Raw genomic sequence first — 17,975 nt, forward strand, 5'->3', positions numbered from 1 at the left:
TTGTTTCCTCAAATAAATACTGATATTTGTACCAAAATATTATATTGTGAAAACTCAGAAAAAGAACAGTCCTATATTTAAACTCCCATACATTTTATTTTACTGTTTCTATCAGAAGCTAAATTATTTAATGGCAATCGCAGACAATAACTGTTGTGCATGTAGTAACTGAATGCTACTGTTAATTCAGCCCTTATATCCACTATATATATATTCAGCCCTAATATCCACTATATGTATATATATATATATTCAACCCTAATATCCAATATATATATATATATATATATATATATATATATATATATATATATATATATATATATATATATATATATATAAACAGTAGTATTCAGTTACTACATTCACAATATATACTACCGCTCATTAATTTCAATACACCTTGGTATTTCAGATGTACAACACAAATCAAACGTAATTTCACACAGAATACAATTATATTACCTTACACCGATATAACACAATCACAATCATTATATTTTACTTTCATCAACGTACCCTCCTTTTTACTTAATGAATGCCTCACAAACTCGAGGCACGCAATCAATCAGTTTTTGTAGGTATCGTGAATCTGTATGATTCCACACATCGTTAACAATATTCCAGAGATGTTCCTTGCTAGATATATTAACCGCGCGACTGCTACGGTCGCAGGTTCGAATCCTGCCTCGGGCATGGATGTGTGTGATGTCCTTAGGTTAGTTAGGTTTAAGTAGTTCTAAGTTCTAGGGGACTGATGACCACAGCTGTTAAGTCCTATAGTGCTCAGAGCCATTTTTTGCTAGATATATTACCTTCCCTGATACGTCTGTCCACTTCATCGCAGACCATTTCATTGGGATTACAATCGGGGCTTTGGGACGGCCATTCCATATCATTCTGTATTTTATGTTTTCCCTTTGATGCATTGTAGTTCTTACAGTACGCCGAACGATGTTTTGGGTCATTATCCTGTTGTAAGGTGAATCCTTTCCTTATTACGCGCAATCCACTTTGTATTGCATGATACTGAAGTATGCGGTGGTACTGCTTCTGATCCATACATACCGGCCGAAGTGGCCGAGCCGTTCTAGGCGCTACACTCTGGAAGCGCGCGACCGCTACGGTCGCAGTTTCGAATCCTGCCTCGGGCATGGATGTGTGTGATGTCCTTAGGTTAGTTAGGTTTCAGTAGTTCTAAGTTCTAGGGTACTGATGACCACAGCAGTTAAGTCCCATAGTGCTCAGAACCATTTTAACCATTTGATCCATACGTCCTTCTGTTTTCACAAGGTCGCCAACTCTATCTCCGGCAAAACATCCCTAAACCATAACAGAGCCTCTATTGTGTTTAACGGTAGATAGTACACACTGCTGGGCTACCCTGTTCCCTACAAATCGGCGAATAAATAATCACCTTCTGGCTCAGAAAATCTCGAAGTTCGATTCCTCCGTGAATAACACCTTCTTCCACTCTTCTGATGCCCAATTACAAAGGTTTCTAGCCTATTCAAGTCTCTTCTCTTTATTTATGGGCCTTAGAAGGGATTTTCTTGCTGTGACACGTCCTTCCAAGCTGGCTTCAGCGTCCTTCTTAATGTTGCAACAGATAGTGCTGTGTTCATTTCTACAAATTCTGCACGAATTTAGGGCGCTGTTTTGAATCTGTTTCTCTTACTGGTAATTCTGATATATTGTAAGGCGGCGTGGTCTCCTGACCTTCATTTCTCACATATTCCGACCTCACCATCGTATTTTGCGTATCAAGACGTTTCATTCGAGCCCAAACTCGATAGGGTAGAGTCAGTTTCACATATTTCTATTTAACCGATATGCAAATCTAATAAATAAATCGCAAGTGCGCACCGAGATTAAAAAGTCGATGGCGGCGTACAAAAACATTCCAGACACGATGGCCACAGGAGATTTTGTTTTGGCCGACCACCCATGGACCAAAACAGTTTTTTCCTGCGTGTTCACCTTAAAAGCAAAACCCGCTGTATTGTTTGGGAGAGTTCCAGCATACGCATTTTTTGATGGACCTAGTGTGCAGTTTCAGAGTTCTCACAAGTGAACAGTAAACGCCTAACGCAGATGCTATATATTTCCGGGTTGGTCTGCTTAAACGGAGCGCCATTCTCCCTTTTGTAAGAATAATGCTGATTGGTGGACTATCTCTGACACAATGAGCCGGAGGAGTGAGGGAAAGAGCGAATGATACACCCTTTCGCTTTTTGCGTGGAGGGAAGTCGTTCCGGTGACGCTCTTGTAGCGGGAACACATAGTGGGACCGAGTGAGCTTGTGTGTGTATGCAGAGAGTGAGGAACAAAGTCTCTACTCAGTACTGCACTCAAAGAGCACCTCTGTCGCTAGCAAATCGGAGTAATACTGTATATTGAGTCTCTAGCGATTAAGCGTATGTTCACTGTGTTGGCCGCGACACTTAATGTGCAGTGTGAACACAGATTTAATATTAGTTAGGACCTGCAAGCGAACATTGAGTGACATCACGGTGGACTGGTTATCTGACCGGTGTACCACGCCAATAGTTAGACCAGGGGCAGACAGGAGTCCTTGACTTCATCAAGGCATAGTGAGAGTTCGATTGGTGAAGGTCAATCCAGATAGAAAGAGATGGTTGTGTTATTTTTCAGTGGCGAACGACGCAGGCAGCAGTCGTCGCAGCTCACGGTATTGTGCGCTACAGCGTACGCAGGCCCCATCTTTTCTCCATTAAAAATAACATGCTTCATTCACGTCATTCCATTACATTTCTCACGCGACAGCCTTGCCCGTACTTAGAAAAATTCAATCCGATAATTATTCAAGTTGAGTAGGCGCGGCTCCCAGCCATTCTGCCAAGTAAATAACATTCTTAAAGAAAAGGGATAAAAGAGCTTTCCCACACTTTGTATATAAATGTCATTAACAGGATTCCTATCCATAAGAGGTAACCTCCTATTCCGAAAAGAACATGGAAATTTGTATATCAGTTGATAAATAAAAGTTTCATTTGGTTTTTCTTAAATTTTGCAAAAAATCATATTTTCCATTCGTTTAATGTTCTTCTTACACTACCTAGCAATACTCCAGTACCCAAGTATCCGACTAGTTACGTAAGAAAATAGCATATTTTTGTGTCCTTTCCTTACAGTGGACGACTCCAGAAGATATTGCTGAAAGTTTTTCAGGCATTTCTTTTTGGTACGTTAGGAGAGTCTGTCTGACTTCTGTAGTAGTGTCGGGTGGAAATTGCTTCTTGCAGGAGCCCAAGGGTACTTGTCAGATCAATCTGTTGCGCAACTCATCAACATAACACCCACACACTGACAATATTTACCATCACTTTTAGCTGTTTTACGAGGTCGTCCTGGTCGTGGTATGCCCTTATTGCTACCTGTTGTCTTCTGGTGGTGAAGAGTGTATTGCACTCCCCCTATAGAAACACCACACTGTTTCGCAATTTGGCGAATAAATAAACCTGCTTGGCTAAGTGCTACAATTGTAGCACGTTTTTCTATGGATATCTCCACCCGTGGAGCCATACTAACGATGTGCGCACTTCAGTGTCACAAAGGAACTGACGTGCAGGAATCACATGTTATGTGTCGTATCAATGCTTGCCTTTCGCTGCGGAAATGACATCATTACAGGGAGCAATACAGGTGCACCAAATGCAGCGTCCGTCGGCAACTAGGTAAACAAACATATTAGATAGGTACATAACGCTCATGTACATCACATTATATATATATATATATATATATATATATATATATATATATACTCCTGGAAATGGAAAAAAGAACACATCGACACCGGTGTGTCAGACCCACCATACTTGCTCCGGACACTGCGAGAGGGCTGTACAAGCAATGATCACACGCACGGCACAGCGGACACACCAGGAACCGCGGTGTTGGCCGTCGAATGGCGCTAGCTGCGCAGCATTTGTGCACCGCCGCCGTCAGTGTCAGCCAGTTTGCCGTGGCATACGGAGCTCCATCGCAGTCTTTAACACTGGTAGATAACATGTCTTCTGGAATAGTCAAGAACGATATCTGCGAGGTTCGATTCTCACTCATTTCTGTATTTTTCGCCATGTCATTTCTAATTCAGAAATGCACACATCTCGCTTCTGGTGAAAGAAACTAATATTTAATGTCAATTTGCGGCTAGGGAGAAACGGAGATAGGTGCCGGGTTCGAAGCCGGAAGGCAGGAATTATTAATTTTTCTCGTCACTGCAGTTTCAGACATACAGTTTCCAGGGGCAGATGTGGACTCTTACCACATTTCATTGGTTATGAACTGCAGACCAAAACTAAAGAAACTGCAAAACGGCCGGATTTTAAGGAGATGGGTCCGATAAACTATATGAACCAAAGGTGGTAGAGTGTTTCAGAGGGAGCATTAGGGAATGGTTGATAAGAGCAGGGGAAAGCAATACAGTGGAACAAGAATGGGTAGTTTTAGAGATGAAATAGTGAGGTCAGCAGAGGTTCAATTAGGTAAAAAGACGAGGGCTAGTAGAATTGCGTAACGGAAGAGATACTGAACTTGATCGATGAACGAAGAAAATATAAAAATGCAATAAATGAAAGAGGAGAAAACAATACAAACGTCTAAAAATGAATTCGACAAGAAGTGCAAAATGGCTAAGCAGGAATGGCTAGAGGACAAATGTAAGGACGTAGAAGCACATAGCACTAGAGGTAAGATTGATGCTGCCTACGGGGAAATTTCAGAGACCTTCGGAAAAAAGAGAACCACCTCTATGAATACCAAGAGCTCAGATGGAAAACCAGGCATAAACAAAGAAGGGAAAGGAGAAAGGTGGAACGAGTATATAGAGGGTTTCGATAAGGGAGACGTACTTGAGGGCAATATTATGGAAACGGAAGAGGACGTAGATGAAGATGAGAAGGGAGACATGATACTACGTGAAGAATTTTACAGAGCATTGAAAGACTTAAGTCGAAACAAAGCCCTGGAGTAGACAACATTCCGTCAGAGCTACTAATAGCCTTGGGAGAGCCAGTCATGGCAAAACTCTTCCATCTAGTGAGCAAGTTGTATGAGACAGGCGAAATACCCGCAGACTTCAAGAAGAATCTTGACAGGTGTGAAAATTACCGAACTATCAGTACAATAAGTCTTGGTTGCCAAATACTACCACGTATCCTTCACAGAAGAATGGAAAAACTGGTAGAGGCCAACCTCCGGGAAGAGCAGTTTGGATTTCGGAGAAATGTGGGAATACGCGAAGCAATACTGACTTCTTATAGAAGATAGGTTAACGAAAGGCAAACCTACGTTCATGGCATTTGTAGACTTAGAGAAAACTTTTGACAATGTTGACTGGAATACTCTCTTTCAAATTCTAAAGGTGGCAGTGTTAAAATACAGGGAGCGAAAGGCAATTTACAATTTGTACACACAACATATGGCGGCTGTAAGACCTGAGGGGCATGAAAGGAAAGCAATGGTTGAGTAGGGAGTGAGACTGGTTTGTAGCCTATCGCCGCTGTTATTCAATCTGTATAATGAGCAAACAGTAAAGGAAACAAAAGAAAAATTTTGGAGAAGGAGTTGAAGTCCAGAGGGAAGAAATAAAAAAAAATCGAGGTTTGCCGAGTCGTTGTAATTCTGTCCGAGACAGCAATGGACTTGGAAGAGCAGTTGAACGGAATGGACAGCCAACAAAAGCAAAACGAGGATACGGGAATGTAGCCGAATTAAATCAATTGGTGTCGAGGGAATTAATTAGATTAGGAAACGAGACACTAGTAGATGAGTTTTCATAATCGGTGAAGCAAAATAACAGATATGGTCGAAGTAGCGAGGATATAAAATGTAGACTGGCAATGGCAAGGAAGCGTTTCTGAAGAACAGAAATTTGTTAACATTGAGTATAGATTTATGTGTCAGTAATTCCTTTCTGAAAGTACTTGTATGGAATGTTGCCATTTATAGTAGTGAAACATGGAGGGAAAACAGTTTAGACAAGAAGAGAATAGAAAAATTCGAAATATGGTGCGATAGAAGAATGCTGAAGATTAGATGGTTAGATTGTGTAACAAATGAGGAGGCACTGAATATTTGGAAATTTGTGGTAAAGTCTTATGGGACCAAAATGCTGAGGTCATCGGTCCCTAAGCTTACACACTACTTAATCTAACTTAAACTAACTTACGGTAAGGACAACACACACACCCATGCCCGAGGGAGGACTCGAACCCCCGACGGGGGAGTCGTGCGAACCGTGACTAGGCGCCTGGGACTTCGTGGCTACACCGTGCGACGGCACTGAATAGATTTGGGAAGAAGAGAAATTTGTGGTCCAGCCTTACTACAAGAAGGGATCGGTTGGTAGGACTTCAAGGTATTACCAACTTAGTACAGAAGGGAAGCGTGGTGGGGGTGGGGGGGGGGGGGTAAAAATCGTAGGAGGAGACCAAGAGATGAATACAGCAAGCAGATTCAGAAGGATGTAGGTTGCAGTAGTTACTAGTTACTCGGAGATGAAGAGGCTTGCAAAGGATAGAGTAGCATGGAGAGCTGCATCAGACCAGTCTTTGGACTGAGTACCATAACAACAACACACAGCATCGACGCAATTTCAGCATTAAACGCTGTTTCGCTTGCGCGAATCACTGAAACAGCACTTACTGGAAGGCCTCTGAGCAATAGCAAGTGGTTTCTTCACGCGCTTCACCATTCTGTGTCATTTACCTTCGAAGTCTTAAAAACTGAAATGCAGTGAATTCATGTTCCACAATATTTATTCTATATTTTGCTGCGAACTGGCTTCCGCGCCGTGATCAGACAACCTAAGAAGATTCAGAATGTAATGCAAAATAAATATTGTGGAACACTGATACTATGTATTTCAATTTTTAATATTTCCACGTTCTTCCACTTGCCGACAGAATATTCAAGAAGTGTTACCTTCGAAGTGTTTTGGCTCAGAAGCATTATCCATTTATCTGCTTGAGTTGTTGACACTCGATACTTCAGTTATCTCGAGTGCCCTCCAGATAAGAAGTTCCTGGAAAGTGTTGCTCGAAATTGATGTAACATCAAGGTAGTTTTCCTTTTGTCCGCTGCAAGTCACTTAGATACTAGGAATCTTAAACATTTCGCGTGAAACCAGTTTCTTCTGAGCTAACACTTCTCACGGGTTTACGTCTAGCAGACTGTTGTATGGTTCCCATTAATTACTTCTCTAGACTTTCCCACTTCCTGACACAGCTATGATTTGCTCTCGATGAGGCACTGCACGTCGTTCTTTCATGCAAGTTCAAGTAGGACGAGCCTACGTATTACAATCTCACTGTTTGGTCATGAAACCTTTATCTGTTTTTTCCCATTGGAACTGTATTAAGTTTTTCTGTTAGTTTCTCGAATCTTTTTTGTGAGGATCGAATTGAAGCGGGAATGTAACCATACATGGATCTGCAGATATACACTCCTGGAAATGGAAAAAAGAACACATTGACACCGGTGTGTCAGACCCACCATACTTGCTCCAGACACTGCGAGAGGGCTGTACAAGCAATGATCACACGCACGGCACAGCGGACACACCAGGAACCGCGGTGTTGGCCGTCGAATGGCGCTAGCTGCGCAGCATGCCGCGACAGCGTGGACGTGAACCGTATGTGCAGTTGACGGACTTTGAGCGAGGGCGTATAGTGGGCATGCGGGAGGCCGGGTGGACGTACCGCCGAATTGCTCAACACGTGGGGCGTGAGGTCTCCACAGTACATCGATGTTGTCGCCAGTGGTCGGCGGAAGGTGCACGTGCCCGTCGACCTGGGACCGGACCGCAGCGACGCACGGATGCACGCCAAGACCGTAGGATCCTACGCAGTGCCGTAGGGGACCGCACCGCCACTTCCCAGCAAATTAGGGACACTGTTGCTCCTGGGGTATCGGCGAGGACCATTCGCAACCGTCTCCATGAAGCTGGGCTACGGTCCCGCACACCGTTAGGCCGTCTTGCGCTCACGCCCCAACATCGTGCAGCCCGCCTCCAGTGGTGTCGCGACAGGCGTGAATGGAGGGACGAATGGAGACGTGTCGTCTTCAGCGATGAGAGTCGCTTCTGCCTTGGTGCCAATGATGGTCGTATGCGTGTTTGGCGCCGTGCAGGTGAGCGCCACAATCAGGACTGCATACGACCGAGGCACACAGGGCCAACACCCGGCATCATGGTGTGGGGAGCGATCTCCTACACTGGCCGTACACCACTGGTGATCGTCGAGGGGACACTGAATAGTGCACGGTACATCCAAACCGTCATCGAACCCATCGTTCTACCATTCCTAGACCGGCAAGGGAACTTGCTGTTCCAACAGGACAATGCACGTCCGCATGTATCCCGTGCCACCCAACGTGCTCTAGAAGGTGTAAGTCAACTACCCTGGCCAGCAAGATCTCCGGATCTGTCCCCCATTGAGCATGTTTGGGACTGGATGAAGCGTCGTCTCACGCGGTCTGCACGTCCAGCACGAACGCTGGTCCAACTGAGGCGCCAGGTGGAAATGGCATGGCAAGCCGTTCCACAGGACTACATCCAGCATCTCTACGATCGTCTCCATGGGAGAATAGCAGCCTGCATTGCTGCGAAAGGTGGATATACACTGTACTAGTGCCGACATTGTGCATGCTCTGTTGCCTGTGTCTATGTGCCTGTGGTTCTGTCAGTGTGATCATGTGATGTATCTGACCCCAGGAATGTGTCAATAAAGTTTCCCCTTCCTGGGACAATGAATTCACGGTGTTCTTATTTCAATTTCCAGGAGTGTAGATACTGAAATTATACGTCGGATCCCACTTCGAAGCAATCGGAGGATTTAGCACCGAATGCAGACTTGAGAAATTTTTGAATTGTTGCTCAGTTTCTTAGCTCTACTGATTATGGAAAAATATTGTGTGTCAGTTTAAGCACAGTCATGTATAATTGTTCAAAAGGGGACGTTTCAATGCATCGTACTGTCCATGGATGCATGAGTTTGTCTCCATACCTGTACACGTCCATCCACTCAATACAGTTTGAAAAGAGACTCGTCCGACCAGGCAACATGTTTCCAGTCATCAACAGTCTAATGTCGATGTTGACGGGCCCAGGCGAAACGTAAAGCTTTGCGTCGTGCAGTCATCAAGGGTACATGAGTGGGTCTTCGGCTGCCAAAACCCATATCGATGATGTTTCGTTGAATGGTTCAGCCGCAGACACTAGTTGATGGCCCAGCACTGACATCTGCCGCAATTTGCGGAAGAGTTGCACTTCTGTCACGTTGAACGATTCTGTTCAGTCGTCGTTGGTCCCGATCTTTCAGAATCTTTTTCTGGCCGCAGAGATTTGATATTTTACGGGATTCCTTATATTCGCGGTACATTCGTCAAATGGTCCCCACTTCATCGCTACCTCAGAGATGCTGAGTCCCAGAGCTTTTGCGCCGTCCATAACACCATGTTCAGAAACACTTACATCTTGATTACCTGGCATTATAGCAGCAGTAATCGTTCTAACAATTGCTCCAGATGCTTGTTCTCTTATACAGGCAATGCCGACCGCAGCCTTTATTCTGCCTGTTTACATATCTCTGTATTTGAATACGCATATCTATACCAGGTTTTTGTGGCTTCATTGTGGAAAACATTGACATGAAAAAGGGGCAGGATGACAGGACGTGAGTTAAGACACCGGGGAATACTGTAGGGGAAACTGCAGAGAAAAACAAATATTGAAATAGAGTATAATTAAGGATGTATGCTGCAAGTGCTATTCTGAGATGAAAAGATTGGCAGAGGGAATAAATTCTCAACGGCCCATGATGACTCAAGACAAAAGTCGATTAGCAGCTTGTTGAGATCTAGTAGAGCTACTGCAGTGTAGTAAACAAAATTCGACCTCTTAATAGCTACCTTCTAAAGACCGCGTCCGTATGAGTCTGAGACCATATCTCTGGTCGCGCCTAATTGAAGCCAACCGCAGTGACTCCTTTTTAGGCTAAGATCAGTGTCCAGTGACACAACAATGAGAGGAATCAAACAGAATGAGAAGCTCACACAGGGAGGTACTAAAGATGTTAAATTATTAGTAGATTCTGAAAAAATACAGTGAAAAATAATGTTAGTATATTACATTAAAATACAACTGGCATGGGATTAAATAACAAAGTTGATGCGTTACTTGTTTGTTTGTAAGATTTAGAAGCAGAGAACGCTGTAGATGCACTATACGTGTCTGAAAATAATATAAACACAGATATGGAACAGGTAAATGTAAGTGGTTATAAGCTTTTAGCGCATGTAACTAGAGACAATATGGAAAAGGAAGAAACCATATATTTTAAAAGTTACTGTAGTGTAAAAATTTTAAGTACTAAAAATTTTTCTGTGTAAAGCATACAGAAGCATGTTCTTGAGAGTTTAAACTGAGTAATGGTAATTTCATAATTGTAACTGTGTGTAGGTCCCCAGTGGGAAATACTCAAATATTTTTGAAATAATTCTATTCCTTGTTGTGCTGTCTGTCAGTCAGAGGGATGTAAACAATTATTTGTGGAGATTTCAATGAAGATTTTCTGAAGGAATCAGATAGGGAGAACGATCTTGAAGTATTACTAGATTCTTTCAATTTGACATCAGTTATTGATATTCCTACTTGGGTAGCCCAGGAAAGTAGCGCATTGGTAGATAATACTTTCATAGACCAAGATAAATTTATTTACATAAACATTCATCCTGTTAAGTATGGTCTTTCTGATCAATATTCACAGCCAGTTACAGTATATGACATACCTCCGTACAGTAACGAAAACAGCTTCCGAAATAGCGCATTCAATTAACGATTTAACGATTGCAGCAGTTAGATTGAGATGGGGTGTACTGGGCACCAGATGCAAATTAAAAATATAACTTACTTCGTGATACATTTGTGAGTATTTTTGAAAACAGTGTTCCTAAGAAAACAGTGAAATATAAGTGTAAACAACCTCGTTAAACAGCCATGGCTTACAAAAGCGATGAAAATCTAGAAACTGGTAAAAGGAAATGTATCTAATAACAAGAAAAAGTAATGGCCCAGAATCATACAAATATTATAAAAATTAGTGTACTGTATTAAGAAAAGTCATTAAAAATTCCAGAAGTAATTATATTATGTCTGAGATCAGGAACTCTGATGGTAAAATTAAAACAATCTGGAACATTGTTGAAAGGGAAACTGATTTAAAAATTTACTAACAAAGTCTGAGGCTGAAAATATTTTTAATAATACTGTTTAAACATTGTGGTAAAAATAGGATCCAGATATTTATTAAAAAAGGAAAGGCTATACATGGGAGAGGCAATACCTATGCAGTTTGATAAAATTGGAATTCTACCCACTTCTCCTTCTAAAGTTAAGAAAGTAGTCTAAAGTAAAAGCTCACATGGCACTGATAGCATCCCCAACATGGTATTAAAAGATTGTTCCCTACAGATAAGTAGGATTCTCAGCCACATATGTTATAGCTCACTGAAACAGGTTATGTTTCCTGAGAGACTGAAATATGCTGTTGTTAAGCCATTGCATAAAATGGGGGATAGGTCTGATGCAACAAATAACACCCAGTCTCACTTCTTGATTGAAGAAGCTATGTATTGAAGAGTATTATTAGTAAACATAAAGTACTGACAAACACCAAATTTGTTTTTAAAACGACTTTTCAATAGAAAATGCTGCATATGATTTCACTGATCAAATATTAAATGCTCTGAATAACCTAACATCATTAACTGGGATATTTTGTCACCTCTCAAATGCTTTTGATTAGGAAAATCATGGAATTCTTCTACATAAGCTTAAGTATTGTGATATGATTGGGACAGTGCACAAATTGTTTAGTTCATGTTTAACTCGAAGAGTACAGATGAATGAAATAAGCAGTTCGCATGACGCACAGAAATCAGCAAATTTCTCAAACTGGGAAGGTGGCAAGAACGAGGTACCACAAAGTTCAATATTGGGTCCCTTATTGTTGATAATATATATTAATGACTTGTTACTCTATATTTTCGAAGATGTGAAGCTAGTTCTTTTTGTTAATGATACAGGTATAGTAATCATAACCAACACAAAGGAATTAGCTGGGTAAATAGTAAATAAAGTCTTTTAGAATATTATTAAGTAGTTCTCTGCAAATGGACTGTCTTTAAATTTTGATAAAACACAGTATGTACAGTTCTGTACAAAAATGGCATTACACCATTAACAAATGCAGAGTTCGAACAGAAGTCTGTAGCTAAGGCAGAATATTTCAGATTTTTGGTGTGTGCACTCTTGAGAGATTGAATTGGAAGAAACACATTGACAATTTGCCGAAACGTTTGAGCTCAGCTACATATGCAATTAGGGTTGTTACAAATTTTTGCATTAAACGTATAAGTAACTTATCTTACTAGGGCAATTTTCATTCACTGCTTTCATATGTTATGATATTTTTTGGTAATTCATTATTAAGGATTAAAGAATTTACTGCACAGAAGTGTGTAATCAGGATAACAGCAGGAGCCAGCCAAGTTCATCACACAGGTCAGGTATCTTTTATGGAATTAGTGATATTCACAGCAGCTTTAGAAATATATATATATATATATATATATATATATATATATATATATATATATATATATATATATACACTCACTTCTGACAGTTGTTATTAATAATCAAACCCAAACAAAGGCAATAGCAATGTGCTTAGTTACAACTCTAGGAAAAATTCTTATCTTCACTACCTTGAGTTAAATCTAACTTCGGCACAGAAAGGAGTAAAAATCTCATGTCACTTACCAAGTAGCATCAAGAATCTAACAGATAGTCAACCAAAATTGAAAAACACATTGAAACAATTTCTAAATGACTACGTCTTCCTCTCAGTACATGAATTTCTAGATATAAACTAATAATCTTACAACAAAAAACAAATAAATAAAAATAGAAACAAAAAATCTTGATTTATGGCATCTACAGAAACCTTTCGTTGAACCGACACATTCCACATTATTACTAAGTGTCGTATTCACTGTATGTGTAACAAGTATTAATCTATTCTAACCTAATCTAAAAATCATCATCATTATTACCATCGTCTTCAAATGTTAAGCGTTTCCGCATATTTTGCCTCAGAAATGTTCACGCCATCTCAATAAGCGTTGTCCAAAACTTCTCTTTTTGTTGGGTACATGTTACACTGCAGCTTCAGTAACCCTGGTTTTACACACATTGGAAATGGTCTTTCCATTTCAGTCGATATTTCCGAATTATGTTTATGATGGGTTCGGCATTTAGTTCTTATGTAATATCGGTGTTTCTTTTACGGTCAAATAATAAAGATATGCAAATATTTTAATTCGTTATTCTACCAGTAAAACCAAAGAAGAAAGTTCAATCAAGCATAGGTCCGCAAATGTTTAGTTACGGAGTTACGGGTAGTAAAAGATTTTGCCTGAAATTTAGGAACTTGGTGAATATGAATCCATCTCAGAACTGTACAAGGTTAAAGTAAAGTACGATTTCCATTTATTTTGTTGTTATTGGTGTGGTGAATCTAATGAAACATGTCTCAGACGTGCATTTGCAGTAGTTCTCCAGAACATCCAGAGAAGCAAAGAAGTGATTTCGTAAAATTTTTAATTTATTAAGTACTTGGCCCAATTTGTTTTTTTAAATTCCAGACAAGTGCACAAAGTTTTCAACGGACGTTGTAGAGTATTTAATTGTGGAAAAATGATGGCAATTAGGTTAACTGAAACTGTATCAATATGTGAGATAATCTGCTTTTATTAATACCACAGCACACGTGAATTCATGTTAAACCGGAAAAAACAAAGCTCAGTGTTAAGGAAGTTGTACAGTGTACATAAAATTTCACAATACATTCACAATAAGTATTCAAGAAGCATCCACCGAGTGCACTGCGTTTAGCTGCATATGTATGAACAGCGTTTTTCATACATGATGAGATTTCATTGGTCAACCTGACCTGACATAGTAGTATTGTAAAATTATTGAGAGTGGTCGGACGTTCGAGGAGAACTGGCGCTTCTCATTAGATGATTCCTCGTGAGAGGCTACGGTTGATCCCGAAGAAGGGCGAATGTTACGAGGGAAGACTAGAGGAACTAAGGAGATACCTCGTCCGCTGCTAGTGAGAGAAACACTTTGAAATTTTCTTGTAAAATTCTGAGTGAAAAGCAGTCATTTCACTTTACAGCTACCTAAGGCAAATTTTACATCATACCCCAGCTCCAATTGGAGCATGATATAAAGTGTGCGTATGGTAGCTTTTCGAGATTCATAGGCATCGTATCCGATAATGTGGCACCGACAGCAGCACAACGACCCTGTCAAAAGGATGTTAAGATCTGCAATCGTCTTCGCGTGTATAGGTCGCAATGTATTCAGTAAATGTTAGGTAATAAGTAGGAGGAAGACGCCCTTTTAGCATTCATAATTTTACGAACTCAAATTTTGCCGAGCACTGTCTTCAGATAGCGGGAACGGAGCAGTGTGCTGAAAATATAGTAACTTACCTATCGGTCCTTTGTCTTGAATCTCTGCCAAACTTAGTTACTTGTAGCTGTTTCGTTTCCTTGTGATAATTTGTCAGTGAATAGGATGTTATTAAACATGTTCGTGTCATACAGTGCAGCTACTACACTCGTTTTCTGTGAGGGTTTATAATAAAAAATAGAAGTAATAGTAACTTTGATTTTCATTACGTACATATCTCAGCTGCTCACACAATGAAATTACGATGTCACTGTTCCACAAAACTCTTGAAGTCTGTGAGTCATAATTTAGCTTTAAAAATAATACTTGTGATAGTTTACGATCTTCATTCTGCATCTACATAATGATACAGGTTAGTTACCAAAAGGGGTAGGAGGTGGGGTAGTACAGTCAATCTACGTCAATTTTAGCCCTTATGAGTTGCAGTCCTTGAAATGCGTCTACCCGTCGAGGTTGCAATTCGATACGTAGCAGCAATTTTACTCGACTGACGTGTTGTAATTTGAACATTTTCTTCAGATTCTTCGGTTATAAGCTTAACATCAGGCAATAGCATAGCCATTGAATCAAAATGATCACTTCTTAATGTGTCACTTGATATAAGTAACCACTTATGTATGACACTACCAATACCAATATCCTTGACTGATATTGACAGATTACGGACAATTCCTTGCAGTACGGATCTTTTTATCTTATTATTTTTTGTACAATGATTGACTTTCGGTAACCACGTGTGTTGGAACTCCCAACTCACTTAGTGATTTCCATACCACTTTACGCTTTACCTTGTCAAACGCCTTTTCGTTGTCGATCAAAACACAAGTTGGTAATCTAAATTTTCTTCTTTTCTCAATTACTTGTGTGAAGGTGAAGAGAGAGTCTCCATATCATCTGCCTTTCCAAAACCAATGTTGCATCTTTAACAGACGTGCTTCCACCATCGGCACTAATATCTTATTTATAATTTTAGCATACAGCTTAACAGGAATTTAGCAGACTTATTTCTCGGTACTTTGTTCATTGTGATATACCGTCTTTCTTGAAGATAATAAAGCTTCATTCCATTCGTCTTGCACATGTCAATTTAGTCAACAAACATTCCTAAAACTTAAAAGTCTATGGTTTAGTTAACCACCTGCGTTCTTAATCATCACCACCTTTGTACTACAAGTGCTCAGGGCCATTTTTCTCTTGGATCGTTTTTTGCTGTTGTTCCACTGCTATCAAATCTACAGAGTCGCCGATACTGGTGTTTCTTGTTGGTCCATCTTCATTATCAGCCAATAAACATTTGCAGTACGTTTCCGTATATTACATTTATTTGTAAAATATCTCGTTCTTGTTTATTCAAGTGATTAATAATTTTATATACTTCATTTTGTCTTCCATGAATATCAGATTCTATCTCACTCCCATATCGACCCAAACTTCCCCTTTAATTTATTGTATTTCTTTCTTTGTTGAAGCAGCTTTACTTTTGTAATTGTCACTGTAATTCGTATAATAAGGTGAAGACAAGGTCTTTAGACGAGTTTTCTTTTTGTCTTTTATTAGTTCCTAACACGGCCGTTCCAAACCGTTAATCCCATTTTAGAATTTTCCGTTTTCCTCATTCATAATGCTTCAGCGGCTGCTTGCGTCATGAATTATTTAATAGTACTCTCCATTTTTGTTAGTACCTATGAGTTTCACTTGACATTTCTCATTTAGTCTCTTTTGGTATAATGGACCGATACTGTGTTCTTGGAACAGGTACGCTTAATCCATTCTTACTTACAACCCTGTGTTTTTCTGTGGTTTTGTTCCATCTTTTAAAAAAGTTACTTCCTACTAAAAAGTGATCTAACAATACATCCAGGTTTCTCTAGACTTGATTGTTAGTTGCGCCGTTGTATTTGCAGATATGGAATCCATTATTGAAGCTCTCTCCCGACTTACCTAGGTAATTTTATGGACGTCACGATGTTTTAAAATGTGTTTGTAATTTTTAATTCATTAAGCGCAGCAAGCTGTGGTAGACTCTTCTATCGTTATTCAATTTATTTTCACCCACTATACCTGCTACATACTTAGTAGCTATATTACCCCCTCTGGCGTTTAAGTTTCCCATCAGAAATATATAATAATTTTTATTTATTTTTCCTACAGTGTTCTGTAACAGGTCATAAAATTCATTAGTATTTTTTCTTCCTTGTTTCTGCGCATACAAGGACAATACGGAGACGAATCCTCTCTCAGCTTTAAGAAACAGCGCTATTATTCTTTTATTTATAAAAGTGTTTATAAAAATGTATTAAAGTGTTCTGTTCAGTAATGCTTTCCCTTCCTACATGGGGTTCCAGCAGCAGCTCCTCGTTCTTTTGATACTCCGCAGCAGATCATCACATAATTCTGAAACGTGATCGTTCCCTGTAATTTCTTTTTAGTTTCAGTGATGGCAGCAGTATAGGTAAAAGCTTTTCCTAGTTCTTGTTCCAGTTCTGTTTCTTTGTGTGTCATACCTATTACATTCTACGTTGCTATTTTAAACATTTCTGATATACGTGATTATCATTACTCTTTACCTTATTTCTTTCTTAGGTCAGGATAACATGATCAGTCCGGCGTTGGAGAAGGAAAGGGGCGAGGCATGTGTAGGGGGTCCGCCAGTGGATCGAGGAATCTGTCATGTAGGTCAGGCGAGAGAGTGCCAAGTACTGGAGCTAAAATCAGGTGGAGGACAAAAGGACTCCAAGTTGTTAATAAATCATTTTCGGTACCCCTTCGGCAGATAACGGTTTGTACAGTGCATTACTACAGGTGTGCATAGTTTAAATCTGCTTGTCTGTAGCTTGTCTGTATTCTTGCACACACGAGTACATTAAGTTTATGTTTTTTTTTCCCTTTCTTTTCACACTAAAGTAATCGCTAAATGTTTTATAATGTTACATACTAGGTGTAACGATGTTTATCATAACGAATATAAGAGCTAATATTTGGTTGGATATAAGAGAGGGCCTTATGTCTCTAATCTAGAAATCTTAAAGAAATAAATATATAAATAAAATAATAAAAAGTACACCTGTAGATGGTATGATAGTGCGATAGGGACAACGAGAGAAACTCTTATAACGTCAAATCGAAGAACATGACGAGAAGCTCTTGTTTTACTGAGAACATTTCTTGGAAGCCTCATTAGTATCAGATAGTATCTCTTGTTGCACTGATAAGACAGTTAAATACTCTTCACTCAAAAACAAAGATTCCTTTGGAGTTTGACGTAAACTGAACTGACGCAAGTAGTGTCGTATCTGTTCTTCCATTCAGTCAACAAGTATGAGCAACGAGTATCAATCAGATGGTAACAATGAGTACTTACGTCAAACTTACGTCAGAAATATCTTATCTAACTATACTTGAG

The 17,975-nt window shown here is 39.8% G+C and overlaps 1 protein-coding gene across 1 annotated transcript in view; it reads right to left on the reverse strand.

Moving 5' to 3' along the window:
- The window catches only part of LOC126263507 (trypsin delta-like), a 562,206-nt gene that overhangs the window by 344,781 nt on the left and 199,450 nt on the right, over nucleotides 1-17,975 (reverse strand). The window lies entirely within an intron of this gene.

This window comes from Schistocerca nitens, chromosome 6, assembly GCF_023898315.1.
Source record: "Schistocerca nitens isolate TAMUIC-IGC-003100 chromosome 6, iqSchNite1.1, whole genome shotgun sequence".
In the NCBI taxonomy this organism is placed as follows: domain Eukaryota; kingdom Metazoa; phylum Arthropoda; class Insecta; order Orthoptera; family Acrididae; genus Schistocerca; species Schistocerca nitens.